The sequence below is a fragment of the Canis lupus genome, chromosome 17 (assembly GCF_003254725.2).
Source record: "Canis lupus dingo isolate Sandy chromosome 17, ASM325472v2, whole genome shotgun sequence".
Classification (NCBI taxonomy): Eukaryota; Metazoa; Chordata; class Mammalia; order Carnivora; family Canidae; genus Canis; species Canis lupus.
Genome location: NC_064259.1, coordinates 17471088 through 17487561, shown reverse-complemented (window position 1 = coordinate 17487561; position 16474 = coordinate 17471088). Strand labels below are relative to the sequence as shown.

At 40.0% G+C, this 16474-nt stretch overlaps 1 long non-coding RNA gene across 1 annotated transcript in view; it reads left to right on the top strand.

The window, feature by feature from the left end:
* LOC125752810 (uncharacterized) overlaps window positions 1-16474 on the top strand; it is a 160521-nt gene that overhangs the window by 75515 nt on the left and 68532 nt on the right. Inside the window, exon 2 of the long non-coding RNA XR_007403173.1 lies at window positions 9629-9758. This is a non-coding gene — a long non-coding RNA (uncharacterized LOC125752810). The remainder of the gene's footprint in view (window positions 1-9628; window positions 9759-16474) is intronic.

Genomic DNA, 16474 nt, shown 5'->3' with positions numbered 1-16474 from the left:
TCTGCCTCTCTCTTTCTCTCTGTCTCTCATGAATAAATAAATAAAATCTTAAAAACAAAACAAAACAAAAACACTGGTTGAATTGTGATAGTTCTCTGCTCAAATCCCTACAGCAGGTCTCAGTTTCAGAGTGGGCCAGAGGTCCCTGCAGGATCTGATTCTCTTACCTTCTCTCTGCTTTCCCGCCCTAATCATGTTTCAACCCTACTGTCCTCTCTGGCATTTCCTAAGCATGCCGGGCACACTCCTGCCTCATGGCCTTTCCCCACACTGTTTCCCCTGCCTAGAAAGCTCTTATCCCATCTTTCAGGTTTTCCCCACTTGTAGTCTTTCCCTAAGGGTCACCTTGACTCCCCTATGTAGTCCTGTAGCCCCTACCCCGAGGCCCCCTTCTCTGATCTATGTGTTTCTGTCCCCTATCACTTACCATCATATTATATACAACCATGTTATACATTTTTTGTCAAATATATTATGTATTGTTTGTCTGCTTTTGCTACAACTTAAGTTTCACTGGGACTGGGATCACGTCTGTTTTTATACCAAAGGCCTAGGAATAGTACACCACATTTAGTAGGCAGTCAAGCAATATGTGTTAAATGATACAATGAGGAAATTTTGTGCCAAAGCTACATACATTTAGAAGTATTTTTTGGCATGAGAGACTCCTAACTCTGGGAAACGAACAAAGGGTAGTGGAAGGGGAGGTAGGAGGGGGGATGGGGTGACTGGGTGACGGGCACTGAGGAGGGCACTTGATGGGATCAGCTGGGTGTTATACTATATGTTGGCAAATCAAACTTTAACAAAAAAAATTTAAGAAGGAAAAAAAAAGTATGTTTTGGAAAAACATATATACATAAAGAGAGTCACCTTGGGTCTTTTGAATGAATTATCTTTATTCTAAAATGAGCACTTTGGGGCAGCCCAGGTGGCTCAGCAGTTTAACGTTGGCTTTGGCCCAGGGCGTGATCCTGGAGACCTGGGATTGACTCCCACATCGGGCTCCCTGCATGGAGTCTGCTTCTCCCTCTGCCTGTGTCTCTGCCTCTCTCTGTCTCTCTCTGTGTCTTTCATGAATAAATAAAATTTTAAATAAAATAAAATGAGCATTTTTAAATATACACATTAGTAGTCTTTATTTTATTCATTTAAATACTTGTTTTTCTCCCCAGCAGGACTTCAAGATGCTTATAGGAAATACTGTGTCTGCTAATACTTTTATATGTTCCAAAGTGGTATGAGAGGCTGGTTAGAACGATGTCTGTCATATAGTAAGTCCCAGATGATTTTTTTCTTCTTTTCAGTTTGTGGAAGAATAAATATGGGTACTGGGGAAATAAATGAGAGTTACTTTAAATTAATTCTCCCACATACACCTTTTCTCAGACAAGCCCAACTACTGTGTCTGAAACTTCCTGCTGTTTCAGGCATCTGTGTCTTTACACATGTTAGCCTACCAGGAAACTTTCCATGTTTCTGAATCCTGTCCTCCTTCCATGCTCACCCTAGTGCTTACCCCCACAAGCAGTCTGCCTGGCCATCCCTCTGTAATCTTTGTCCTACCCCCTTCATGTGAAGTATAAAAGTGTCAACAAATACAAACAAAAAACAAATATAAAAATTTAACAAATGCTTTAGCAAGTGCTTATTAGATTTTCATTCTATATTCTGCATTATGCTAATCAGTTTAGTTGTATCACCTAGTTTAATCCCTCTCAGTGATGCTCTGAGATTTTAGGTGTTATTTCCAATATTTACAAGTGAAAACACTGAAGTTCAGAGATGAAAGTTAACTTACCCAATTCTCAGATAGTAAGTGGTGGAATTGGAACAATACCATTTGACTTCTTCAAGCCAGAGAATTTTGTGTTGAATTGTTGATGCAGGCAGGTTGAGTCTGAGAGCCCTGGGGAATGTCCCACAGGACCAGCCAAGAGGGTCCTTGACTTCATCCAAGGTAGAAATCAACTTTGAGCCAGAGAAAGTGGAAACAGTGTTTATTGAATAATGTAAGTGACAGGTAGAGAGTAGCAGATGGAGTGTCTGCGTGACTCGGAAAGAAATGAGAATGAGTCTTATTGTTGCTTGGGGCTAAGGTTTTTATTGGAAAGGGGTCTGGGATACATGTTCCTTTAGGAATCTAGAGGAGGGTCCAGTCAAAGGCAAGCATCAGATGAACAAGAGGTGTTATTCCATAAATTACCAAGGGTAGGGGATGTTGATGTCAGCATCAGTTGAAGTTTGTTTGAAGCTAATGGAACATGTTTAGGATCTGGCTCTTCTTGGATGTCATTAGGTGTTTGGGGCCTAGGACAAAACACAGAGAATGATGAACATAGCTTCTTTGGCTTATTCAGAAGCAAAATACAGAACATAAATAAATGGGGCCTCACAGAAAAAAGAGCAGAGATGGAGACTTTCTCAAATGGAGTCCTTTCAGCTTCTCTACTTCACTGTGATAGTTGATTAAACTGTCTGACTCTTCAACTATATTAGAGGTCTATTTTGGAAGAAATGTTATCATTTAGGTTTCATACATGGAGTGCCAGAACAATTTCTGGTAAAAGGCATTAGGTAACTATAGGTTGAAAAAAATGGATGAATGAATAATCTATGGAGGGGTGGCAAGAAATTGGGAAACATAGAGTAATTTGGAACCAATCTGGGAGAGCTTTTTATAATATTTAGTGAGTTTGGGCTTTATCCTATAAGTTTTAGTTGCTAATACCACATTTGACATTGAAGAATTACATATTAAGATAATACATTTTCAAAAGATGACCATGGCAGGCATATTTTGAAGAGCGCAAACTAGAAGCAGAAAGAACTCCTAGAAGTTCTAGGAGGCTATTTCAGTAAATGATAGCCAGAGCACTCACCAAAACAACAGGTCTGTCAACAAAGTACCTCAAACTCAATAAGTTATAGCATGAGTCAGAAGTCTGGGCAAGACTTAGCTGGGTCCTCCACTCATGGTCTCCCAGGACTGTAGTCAAGGTGTTAGCCAGGCTATGTCTTATCTGAAGCTCAGAGTTCACTTCCAAGCTCATGTGGTTGTTGGCAGAATTTAGATCAGAATTTGGACTAAGGTCCCCTTCTCTTGTGGGCTGTCACCTGGGGGCTATGCTCAGGTCCTTTCCAAGTGGCTTTCTCTTAGGCATTCTCATAACATGGCAGATCACTTCTTCAAACCCCTTAGGAGAATCTCTCAGTCTAGGTTGCTAAGTATCCATCTTCTGTAATATAACATAATCATGGGGGACTATCCCATCATCTTTGACATATTCTATTGTCTGGAAGATGTCTCAATTCTCCCTGCATGCAAGAGGAGGGACCTGCCAAGATGTGTTATCTGTTGTGATTCACTGTAGGGTACATTTACCACAGGATTTATCTTAAGCTCAGACATTGAGGTGCAAGGGTTGCCTACCTACCATACTGGCATGCTAAGGTTGTAGACTCCAAAACCAGATGGATTGGCACTATGTAACCATAGGCAGGTAACCTAGCCTCTCTTTGTGTTTCAGTTTCCTCATCTGTAAATGAAGAACATAACACATCACAATGAAATGAGGAAGTGCATGTGAAGAACATAGAACTTACCGAGTGCTCATTGTACGTTTCTCAATATCACTATAGATTGATCAAGATGGCCCTAACATTCTCTTTATCTTGACTAAACGTTAGACTGGCCCCCGGTCTCTCTTTTCTTGGAGCACATATTTTAGAAAACTTATAGTTGTGAATTCTTTCTCTGCTCCTTTAAGATATAAGTCTTCTCCCAGCCTTTTGCCAGTTTTACCACCCAGGAATGTCTCAAGGACCTGGATGCCATCCCTTTGAAATGTAATTATTAAGAAAGATAGCACCCTTATCTTCCAGTCTCTGAAGGAAAGTAGGATTCTAATTCTGATAAGGTACAATTAGCAAATACAGATTACTTAATCACATTGACCAATCTCTTCCCTAATGTCCTCCAGTACTTTTCTCCCAGCTCACCCCAGAGCTTAAAAACTTCCTATTGTTTAACACCAAAGAATTTTAAGTGGACTTGAATCTCTCTCTCCTATTGCAACAGTCTTTTTTTTTTTTTTTAAGATTTTGTTTTTTTATTCATGAGAGACACAGAGAGAGAGGCAGAGACATAGACAGAGGGAGAGGCAGGCTCCTCGCAGGGAGCCCAATGTGAGACTAGATCCCAGGACCCATCACACCTTGAACTGAAGGCAGACGCTCAACTGCTGAGCCACCCAGGCATATCATCCTATTGCAATAGTCTTAAATAAAGTATTCCTTGTCTGTTTAATGCTATCTGGTACATTTTTTTCTTTGGCTGTATCACAGTTATCCATAGGAGAACTCTCCTTTTCTGACCTGACTCATGGTTAGCAGGTTTGAAATATGGCCAACGAGCAAAGAAGAGAATCTGATTTTTGGCATCATTCTACCTTTCCTTTTCTCTACCTGTTTCTCCTGAGGGACTGTTGCCCTGTTGGGTAATTAAGACTCTTCATGTAATGCCCACATTTCAGACCCATTTTTTCCCTTTGCTACTTGGTCCATATAATATCTGTCATATAATAAAGGATATTATACTAATTTTCTCAGAGGGGTAAATGTTAGATAATGACTTCCTATTACCTTCCAAGAGAATTTCTACTTTAGCAAGGGGACTTTCTTCACTCAAAAGAATTTTCCTGAATCATGGAACTTTATCATTAATTCCAACCTAGAGAAGAGGCATTAAAAGACACTGGCACTTTCTAAAAACTTACAATTAACTAAAAAAATTGCAGCCTATTTAGCCTACAAGTTGGCCCTGGTTTGAAAAAAAAAAAAGGACAGGCTATACGTTTATGCAGATAAGAAATGAATGAGCAGATCCACAGTGAAACAGAGAGAAAGTCAAATGTACATGGGTAAATAACTCATTAATTCTTTTCTGTGGTTTAGAAACAAATAGATAAAATGACATGTATCTTCAATTATTATTGTCAGAAAGCTTAAAAATAATTTAGTATGTCTGATATCATATAAATGTCCCAGAAGCTTTATCTCTAGTGTATAAACACAAGTCTTACCAGTTTAATACATGTCCTTCCAGAGAGTTGCTCTCTCTCAGGGGCTAATCATAATTTCAGAGGACACTGATGTTCAAATAAATAAATCTCCTTAATTGAGGCAATATAGGACAATATATCAGAAACTTTGTGTGCATGTATGTGCGTGTGTATGTGTGTAAAATGGTGGTATGTGGAAGAATAAGGTAAAAAACTGCTCTATTTGATCTGCTTTCTGATTTAGGAACTGTGTGTGTGTGTGTGTGTGTGTGTGTGTGTGTGTGTGTGTGTGTGTGTTGGGGCTTGTGCTCAGAATGCTTTATATCAAGGCAGAACTGCACCAGGTCTTCCAAACTCCAGAAGGAGGTATACAGAACCTACAGGAGGACATTCTGTTGACTGAGCAGAATGTTAATATTTCAGAATATGTTATCTGCATTTTGGGAGAAAATGTTGATTCAGTATGATTTCCAATTTTGGAAACTTAGTTTGTAGGACTTCCTATACTTGTATGATCCTGAATATTGACTCTTACCAGAAAATACCGGCTTCCTGGGGCTTATTTTTGCAAAACTAGAAATCTTACTTCTAGAATGAGGAATCCAGTAAAACCAGCGATAGACATGTAAAGATTTCATCTTTGGTTTTAATTTTTTTAAAGTTTTAATAGAGTAAAAAGAAGCAGTGGCTTGCAAGCATGAAAATAAATTGGAAAAACAAATCCAAATAAGTCGTAAAACCCAGTTCTCTTCAAACTCAGAAAAGTGGTGTTTTCTTGATTTGCCTTCTATGTGGTGTCAGAGGATTTCTTGGTCATTCAGGTGACTTGTTCCTGCAACACCAGGCTCTTTCTGGCTGTTTTTGAGGCGTGGGATTTGGACTGCAAAGATGGGTTGTGACCTAACCCCGTAGGTATCATGCACATTTCAGTACAATAGGACTTAAGAGTTCCAGAGAAAAGCTCCCCACTTGGTAAGGGCTTGTGCTATTCTGTCCAAGACGGAAGTGTGGGGAGAGAAGAGTTATGTTTCAGTGGCAGAGCAAGTTAAGTAGCGTGTTAGGCTCCGTTCCACTAAAGGAGACCTTGTGAGCAAATGCCAGCTCCTTAAATCTCCTTGCACTTTCATGCATGAGACGATGTCAGTGATAAATGACGTGGAAACTAAACCACCGTGAAGTACTTCAGACAGTCTCTCTAGAATTAAGCTGGTCACGTATAGATCTAGGAGTCAACCTTTTCAATCTGCAGGGAGCAGCCAAGATCATGACCTACAACCAAGGCAGGAGGGAAGGCTTAACTTGAATAAAGGGAAAAGTGCTGTGAGATAGGCAGCTTCTTACTTTATTAAACAGAGAAGCTGGGGCAGGAAATTAGATCCTGGGTTAGTGTGGACATAGATTTTTGATACATTTCAAAAGGCCTGGACTTGACTTCCTGGAATTATTCACACACACACACACATACACATACACACACACTCACTCACATGCTCACACCCTGCCTCCTTCTCATGGGATAGGACTGGTGGGGAGAGGCATGTACCAAGCACTGCTGGTCTTTGACTCGCAGTGAGACCTTGAAGACTTTAAGCAGAGAATCTCCCTCTCAGTGTTGTCTGCCTTAGGGCTCTGCGCAAGAGCAGGTGTCCCCTTTATGCCCGTGTGGCACCGTGGTGCTGGGGGCCAGAGGTGCACAGACAGTAAAGATGTGATACCTTGGCCGTTGAACAGGATTGTGTAAATTAATGATTTCCCAGATGTTCTTCCCCGGTCCTGCTCTCTGACACAGGAGTTAAACCATCAATTTTGCAGAGCCATCAGGGCTGTAGCTCTAAGTCAACCCGAGAGGGAGCACAGAGATAACCCTCCTCCCCCCTATGAAATCAGACACATGAGGCTGAGAGGAGAACAGGAGAAGAAACTGGAAGCAGTGGCACAAGGCTTAAAGGAACATGGGATGGTGATAAATGTGCAAATGTGTGCTTAGGAGAAAGAAAGGAAAGTGCACAACTGGGTGCCCTCTTTAAGCTCTCCTGGGACCGATGCAGAAGTGGTTTCAGTGAAAAGGCCTCCATGAATAAGGAAATCCTTTCTGCTTCAAATGGCTCCCAGTTTCTGATGGCATCTTTCTTTCAGTCTTGTAACATTCACATCTCTAACCAAAACTGACAGTATCTAAAGTAAAACATGAAGCACATTTCCTAAAACCTTCGAGAGAATCAGTATGTCAACTGTATACTCCCCAAGTGCACAGACTGCCATTTATAACCATAGGAGGATAAAAAACACTTGGTGCAGGGAAAAAAATCCTGGACTAGCTGTGAAAATCCTGGTTCAATCACAGACCCTTTATTTCACCTCCATGTCCCGGTGAGCAAGAGGTTCCTGAATATTCTGTACTTCACTTGGAAAGAAAATAGGGTTTGGAAAACATATAGGATATCCCTGTCTTACTTAAGTATTAGATAAAAAGTAGCATGTAGACATGTCTTGTGAACCACAAAGCAAGTGATTACTATACAGGTTAATTTTCTTTGTTAGTCTCCCTTGTTCATGTATGTGACAGGGAAATAATAACAAAAATAAATATTTGTGAAAAGTTATTGCCTGTTCTATGGCACTTTTCTTAGAGCAGTTGTCCACAGTGTATTCTGACATTCAGTTTTGATGTTTTACCATCAAAACAATAGAATCGTCCATAAATCTATAAAACACCACTCAGAGTTGAACCATCATAACATAACATTTAATTCCTTTTATATTAACTTTTTAGAAATTTTGTTTATTTATTTATTTGAGAGAGAAAGAGTGCATGGAAGCAGTGGGGAGGGAAGTTGATGAGGGAAGAGTAGAGGGGGAAGGAGAGGGACAAGTAGACTCCACCCTGAGTTTGGAGCCTGACATGGGGCTCAATCTCATGACCCTAAGATCATGACCTGAGCTGAAATCAAGAGTCAGACACTTACCTGACTGAGCCAACCAAGTGCTCCTTTTCTATTAACTTTTAATTTTCACATATATTTTTACTGTAAAAAATGCCATCATAGGGCGCACATTATGTTGTATTTTATGAGTTAATGTCATATGGTAAAACATTCTAGGCATGGTCCTACACTTCTCTCTGGTCTTCAGAATTATTGCTTCATGGATGCAGGATGTTGCATCACATTGATGGATTCACACTTAATCAACCCTTTCTCACGAGTTGCTTATATTACTATCACTGTTTGGTCAATGAAGCTTGACAAAGTGCTTTGTATCATGAAAGAAGATTCAAAATAGTGTAAGCATGGCTATCAGAATCATTTTAAGATGGAGTCGGAAGGCCATAAGGCAAATCAGACTATGCACATCCAAAACCGAAAAGAACTTTAGCAAACCCTGTTAGTTCAATAGCCAATCATGTATAGATGTTCAGCTTAAACTCACCAGCACCAAGCATAATTCATTCAAAAAAATTTGGGTAAGCCTGTGGTTTCTGCTTTAAAACCCCCTGTCTCAAAAAAATAAAAATAAAAAAATAAAAAATAAAACCCCCTGTCTCTTGCCTACAACTTGGAGCACACTTTCAATTTGACTGAACTCTGTGTCTGCTGCACTGCAATCCCTAAGACCCCATATCAACACATCCATTAATTTGGCAGGTTGTAGTTTTGCCTTTCCTTGGTGGGCAGCATCCATTCGCAAAAATGGGGCTATCAATTTTGGCAGCTCAAGAGCCTGCTGGTTGTGCATTTGGGTTCCCAAATTAAGGAGGGGGTGACCTGGCCTCATTTCAAGAGCTCAGCATTTGAGGTTGAATAATGCAGAATCCATGAAGAAATTAGAAAGAAAATCAAATGCACTATGCATAAGACTTGAAACCTATACTCTCTTCATAAGAAGTCTAATATAGTTGAATGGCAAACTCCCCATAGCATCAATTTGATTTAACAAAATATATTAAGGAGCTACTATGTGGTGAAACTGTCATCTCTAGGGAGTGAGTAATGGTTAAGTTCAAAGACTCTGACCCAAAGGCCTGGGGTGACATCTCTGCTCTGTTACATAATGATTGAGTAAGTATAGCAGGCAACTTCATCTTTTTAAGATCCAGTTCTTCAGTTGAAAAAATGGGAAAATGTGAAATAATACAAGTAAAATATTTAGTTCATCTCTAGCATACGATCAGTGTACCAAAGCATAGCTCTTGTTATGATTCTTATGTATCTTTTAGGCTAAGCACTATAGGCAAATTATTCTGCTTCTCTAAGGCTTGATTTCCATACCTATAAAATGGAATTCATGCTAAAATTTACCTTATGGTCTGTTATAAAGTTTAAAGGAAGTAATGCATACAAGTAACTCAGACCAGTGCCTAGCACATAGCAGTCCTTCAAAACAATGTGAGTTATTCTAATTTTTCTTTTAGTGATCAGAGCAGCTTGGGTGGACATGTATTTCTACCTCTCCTTGCACTGGTCAGGACATGAAATCCTTGAGGGATTAAGCAACCTAGGTCAGTGAATTACCTATCTATTGTATGTAAGTGCCAGAGTTTAAATTAGCTCTTCTTGACTTCACAGCTTTCCAAACTCTGGGAGGATTCCAGATGAAGGAGACAAGGTTCTTGATGATCAGAATCCTCTAATCCCGCCAAGGAAACTACCAAGCATGGCTATCCAGGATGGAGGTAGAGGTGCCTTGAGGATTGAGGTTGGTGCTGGGAGGACCAGAGCACAGTGAATCCTGCCAGGGGATGGGGCAAGGGTTGGGGGTGCTGGGGAGACTTGTCCTTCTGCTCCCTGAACTGATACCAATTGTGAATTCCAGGAGAGCAGTGTCGAAATGAACAATATTTCTCCAGATGAGAAAAAGTGCCCTTGGGGAAGAAAAACCTGGTTGGGCTTTGACATTCAATTTCCAAGCACTTTAGCTTCTAAGAGAACTCTAAGGACTCCTTCCTAACTCACTTTTCTGCTACATTTCCTTGGCCTCTCTTTTCCCTGCAGGCTGCTGCTCAGGTCACAGGCCATAGGTTCTTTCCTTGTGCTCTGGGCCCTCAAAGGCAGAATTTCTGACCTAGGCTTTTCTAGCAGGAAGGCTGAAATAGAGGGTTGAAAAGTGGAAAAACAAAATGAATGACTGAATGAGGAATGAGGAAAAACCCACAGTCCTGTTTTCCTTTTCTATAATTCACTAGCAGCTAATTTAATGGAAATGTGTTGCATTAAAAAAAATTAAAATCCCAGTAAAGTCCTTGTAGTTTGGAATATGATTTTGTATTTTATGGAGAGTAAAAAAGGACCTTTTGGTTTGGATTAATATTTGGAGTGACATGTCTTTCAGCACTGGCTGTACTGGTGCGTTTGCCTAGAGGAGTCATTAGAACATTTCTGAGTAAGTTGTAGGTTGAGTAGGTGCTGGACAGTAACCCTCGTTGTTTCAGCAAATACCAGGGATGACTTGTTCAAGGTATCAGGGCAGAAATAGGCTGCTGTTACTCCTTTAACCCAGAGGGGTCTTATTCTCCATCCAGCCTTATGTAGAAGCAGCAGGCACTAGGTAGGAGCTGCTCTGCTTGGAAGCAAATGGGTCTGGCCCTTGGATGATGCCAGAAGGTTAAATGAAGCTCAGAATCCCAGTCCACACACTTTTTTTTATTAGTACAAAATTTCGTCTGTGTAATGGCAGCAACTGTATTGCACTTGTCCCAAATGGCTATGCCTCTCTGTTTGCCTGTGAACTCCCTGAAGTGAGATGTACTTTTGCACAGCATCTGGGTGGGAAGGCTGCTCAGTAGCAGTATGACAGAGTGAGTGGTAAAAGCAAGGATCCTGGTGGGAGGAAGCCTGGGTTTAATGCTGGTTCTGCTACTCACCCTGTAACATTGGCCAAATTACTTGACTTCTCTAAGGCATCAGCTTCTTCATCTATAAAATCAGGCTAATTTTTAGTGCTTATCTCAAAGGGCAGGTATTTGGTCAACTGAGGACCAGCTGCACTGAATCCATTGTGGACAACTTGAACCCCTTCACTAAGTAGGAGCCATTATAGTTACTTTTACTATTGTTGTTTTCATGTTTAAAACCCATAGAAAAGACCAGGGGAAATAGGCCTGTGTTACAATGAACATTCTGTTTTCTTTATTTCTTTTTCTTCCTACTCTGAGTTTGGGTATCGGAGGTAATAATTCTTTGGATAGCGGGTTTCCAGCTTACCACATCTGACATGCTATATTTTTTCTTGCATATTTATTTATCATCTGTTTTCCTCTACTATCATGCAGGGACTTTTGTCCTAGTTCTTGACTGCACAATGCCCAGCACATAGTAGTTACTTAGCAAATATTTGTTGAGTTAGTATTTTGATGTTGGAAAATATACCTGGATTTTTATATTTTCTAGTTTCAGACATCACTAGAAACAGGTTCAAAAGTCCTTAGTCTAGGGTGAGTCAAATGCCTACTTAGTAGATATGGAACAGGAGCACATGGTTATACAGCTCTTGTGGAGATAGGATGGACAGAGATGGGACTGTTCCAGAACAAGAAGGCAATACTGAGCAGAAAAATATCATATGCTGAACAAAAATTATAACAGTTCCTTCTCTAAGGAATTTACCTAGAGCAATTTCATCCTTTTCTCTCTAGTTTTGAATTTAGGAAGGCCAAGGCTATCTTGACCCAGAAAAGCCCTTTATGCATTTACCTGAAGGAAGACTACTTCCATCTTATCCTACAATCAGGCAGCAAGTATTTACTGAGTAATGAGTGCCTGCCAACAGCATGCAGTAAGTACCCTGTGATGTAGAGAGATAGACATGCAAAGTAGAGAAATAGATTTGGGAGTCATTTGCATCCTGGTGAGAGAGGAAGCACTGCAAGCAGATGAGCTCTCAGAGGAGACAGGTGGAGAGGGAAAGGAATAGAATCCACGGTCCCAGGAGGCACCTCCACAGACGGGAGGGAGGTTGGCGCTGATGTGCTAGTTGGAGCCGAGGGAGGACAAACTTCAAGGGCCCTGGTTCTCCATGGACCTGGGCCAGAGGAGGTGGCTACGGAAGGAGGAGCCCCTTCCACAAATACCACATGTGACAAAGATGGAAAAGCCTATAAATACGAGTACCCTGTAGACACAGGGTCTTAGTTGGTTTCTCAGTCTCTAGCACAGGCTGTTTCTTATACAACTGCAGGTGACACACTTGTTAATAAAAAGCTCAGTTCTTAATATACATATTGCAGCCTTTAGTGGTCATGAAGAAAAACCACCCATCTTTCTATCCCGCAAACTGAATGGACAGATGGTCCAGTGCCGGGACTCTTCCTTGTCTCATGTTGGTTACTGTTAGTTGTTTTAACAAGCCTCCATCAGCTCTCTTCCATGCTTTTGAGAGATCCATAAATGCGATAATCTCAGAAATACATGGTGTCCTTAGGGATATTCAAGCACACCGAATTCTAGCAGCATGCAAGCTAAATTGATAGACTTTTAAAAATGATTGACAATTACCAATAGCTGGAGGTTTTAAAACTTATTTCATGTGCTCTGTGAATACACTGCTTTAACTTCCATTTCTTAGAGGGCTCATGATTCATCCACTGCAGAAGGAACAGTTTCAAAATTGTTCAATTGGAATTTGGTGAGCAAAATAACCCAGACCAGATCAGATACTTATTTGATAACTGAATCACAGTTGCTGACTTGGGTCACCTTCTGTGAGTCCTCCTCCCATGCCAAAGGCAAACATGTTCATCCACTTAGCAGGTATCATGCCCCACATCATGGTAAGGGCACATCTTTTGCACTTAAGAAAGTTTACAGCTAATAAGGGAAGATAAGATGAATGCACAGATAACTATAATACAAGGCAACAGGTGTTTATCACCAAATGTCTGCATATTTCCCAACAGGATAAAATGTTTCTAAGTAAATGAATAAATGAAAGCATTAATTGGGAGAGTAAATGTGAGTTTAGGACAGGGAGAAGGGATCTCATGGAATGGTAGCATATAACTTCCTGTTGGGTATGGAATTTGACAGGAAGGAGAAGGTTTGGGCATGCAGAGATGAAGAGGGGAAAGAATAGCATATATGTGGGGGAAGAGCTTGGGTAGAAGCGTTGAGACAGCAATCAGAGAAACTAGGGAGGCCATGCGGGCAGGTTTGCAGCAGATGGCAGGCAAGCTTGCTCAGAGGATATAAAGGATCTTGGAGAGTCATGATATTTATCATGGCTAAACACAGTGTGCAAGGGGGCCTGATTCTCATTTTTAAAATAGATAATGAGCTCTCTCTGGACACACTAAGTCTTACAGAGGTCAGGCTATCATACTACAGTAGTATCCCCTTCTCCACAGGGAATACATTGCCAGACCCCCAGGAGATGCCTGAAACAGCATAGTATTGAACCCTCTACATACTATGTCTTTTCTTATACAAACATACCTGTGATGAAGTTTAATTTATAAATTAGGCACAGTAAGGAGTTAACAACAATAACTAATAATAAAATAGAACAATTTTTTAAAAATTTTATATATGTATATTTTTTTATTGAAGTTCGATTTGCCAACATAGAGTCTAACACCCAGTGCTCATCCCGTCAAGTGCCCCCCTCAGCGCCCGTCACCCAGTTACCCCATCCCCCCACCCACCTCCTCTTCCACTACCCCTTGTTTGTTTCCCAGAGTTAGGAGTCTCTCATGTTTTGTCACCCTCTCTTATTTTTCCCACTCATTCTTTCTCCTTTCCCCTATAATCTCTTTCACTATTTTTTTATATTCCCCATATGAGTGAAAGCTTATAATGATTATCCTAACAATATATAGTACTAGAAGTTGTGTGAATGTGGTATCTATCTCTCTGGTTCTGTTAAAACATCGTACTGTACTACACTGACCCTTCTTGTGATGATGTGAGATGACAAAATGCCTACATGATGAGATGAAGTGGGGTGAATGATGAAGGCAATGTGATATAGCCTTAGAAACTATTGACCCTGTGATGATATGTCAGGAGGAGGATCATCTGCTTCCAGGTTGTGGTTGATGGTGGGTAACTGAAAACACAGAAAGCAAAACCACAGATAAAGGGCGGGGGGGACTACCGTATACATAAATCAATATATTATATAGGGCCTTCAACAAATTCTGTGCCCTTTATATCCATAAAGTTAGTAAGATAATCTATAAACAACGTTTAAAAATAATAAAGAGGACAATGATGTATGTAATTATGTATATAGTATTTTGGAAATGCTCTAACAATTAAAAAATGTCTACTTTAAACAAAATGGTACATGGTGGCCTATGCACAGTCTCACTGAAGCCTTTAGGTGTTAAGAGAATAACTGTTCTTTAAAAGACATTTCGTGATTTCAAATACATCAAATATATGTAAGAGAAATCACTCTTGTTCCCATTTTGTTGTGAACAAATAGGATAAATATTGACAACTCCTTTCAAGCATATGGTGTCTGAACATTCTGCAGTGAAGGCTAACTTTGGAGGCCTGACTTTGCCCACCATGTTGTCATATTGTGATACCCTAGAACCTCTTTTCTTGCTGTGTGATAATTTGATTGAGGCTCAGATATTAGTCCTTGTTGGGAGAGAGGTGCAGAAATAGGGCTGGCTGATGGAGATGTTACATTTGAATATGCCAACATGTGAAACAGACAATTTTATTGGCTCATTTCATGATAGATCACCTCCTACATGTTGCAGCTTGGGCCATGGGCTGGCTTTTGTAATATTTAACTACTTTATATTCTATTTTAAATAAATGGGGGTATAATAAGTAAATAAGTCTTTAAATATGATATACTAATGAGGTGTCAAATTAGATTAAATGAAAGCAGCTATCACTCCATATCTGAAACAAAGTCATGAATTTATTGCTTGCTAAGCAGGGGAGAGCTTCACGGTTGAGCTCATACTGAGCAGAGACCTGACCTTGTATAAGGATTCAGGAATTATGGAATTCAGGGATGGGTAGAATTTTAAAACTAAAATGTGTTTAGATATTGGGTAATCTTTAGCTGTGGAAACATAGTTACTTGAAAATTATTGTTACACATTGGCTGATTTTCAGAAGCAATGTTACTGATGTGAAGTTGTCCTTGATCAATTAGGATGGATTTAAAATTGGTTCTGGTGATTACTTGCTGCTCTGGCTGAAGAAAAGAAAAAAAAAATCAGTCTTTTCCCATGAGGATAGGAACTTTTTATCACTAGAAACCATTGTTATCATCCTTCATGCCTAAAATTTCAAACTGTAGTCTGACCTTTTTTTTTTCCATGTTGAGAAATATAGTGAGAAAGGGATAAAATTCTTTTTTACAAGATAAAGTATGAAAAAATACTAAATATTAAAATGGGCTGTCAGAAGTGTTGACAGGTGAAGATAACAAGTGATATATGAATCGTTAACTTTTGAATTAAAATTTTATATCTCTGGTTATATTATAGTCCTGGAATGGTCTAAGTTTGACTATGTATTTGCATTGCCTTCCGTATTATCTAGAGCATATTCATTTACTTCAGATCCGTGTCTTCCGTTGAAGAAAAATGAACATGATAAATTGAATTAGTTTGACATATTAGTTTGGAAAAAATAAAGGCATAAAAAGGGTGTCAGGTTTAAATTATTATTCTTTTTCTTTCCTCTTTGTAAAAGCTCTCTTTTCTGTGGGAACCTTACATTTCAGGACTCTAAAAATGAGGATGGTACAAAGGCCATTGGCTGAAAGAAGAGTGTAGAGCAGAAGAAATCGTTTGAGAGTAAGGAAAGAGGTTCTGCCAAAAAAGATTTTACTTTGTAAATTCAAGAGTCAGTCTGGGACTAAAAGTTCAGATTTTCTGTGTGTACCAAAATAAGCATATTCTCTTATGAGAAGATGGACCTCATCTCATGGTGTCTTATTTATTTATTTATTTATTTATTTTTTTTAATTTATGATAGTCACACAGAGAGAGAGAGAGAGAGAGAGAGAGGCAGAGACAGAGGCAGAGGGAGAAGCAGGCTCCATGCACCGGGAGCCCGATGTGGGATTCGATCCCGGGTCTCCAGGATCGTGCCCTGGGCCAAAGGCAGGCGCCAAACCCCTGCGCCACCCAGGGATCCCCTTATTTAAAGTACTACTAGAGAAATTTATCATATCATACCCTGAGACCATCCTTAGGACTATTAAAATATTCTTTTGTGTTTAAGCATCTAAGACTGAAAGGCCTATGTGGAGCACCCCAGATTGGTTAGAAAGAAAGCAAAGCATGCCTGTCTACCCATGTAGATGGATTCTGGTGAGAAGCATAAGAAGGGAATGGTTGGCAAGGGAAAAGGTCATGAGGAAGTCACCTGGGTCAGGAGGGTGTTAACACAATCATGAGGGAAGTTGGAAATGGGCCAGTAGAAGGGTATTTTACAGAAAAA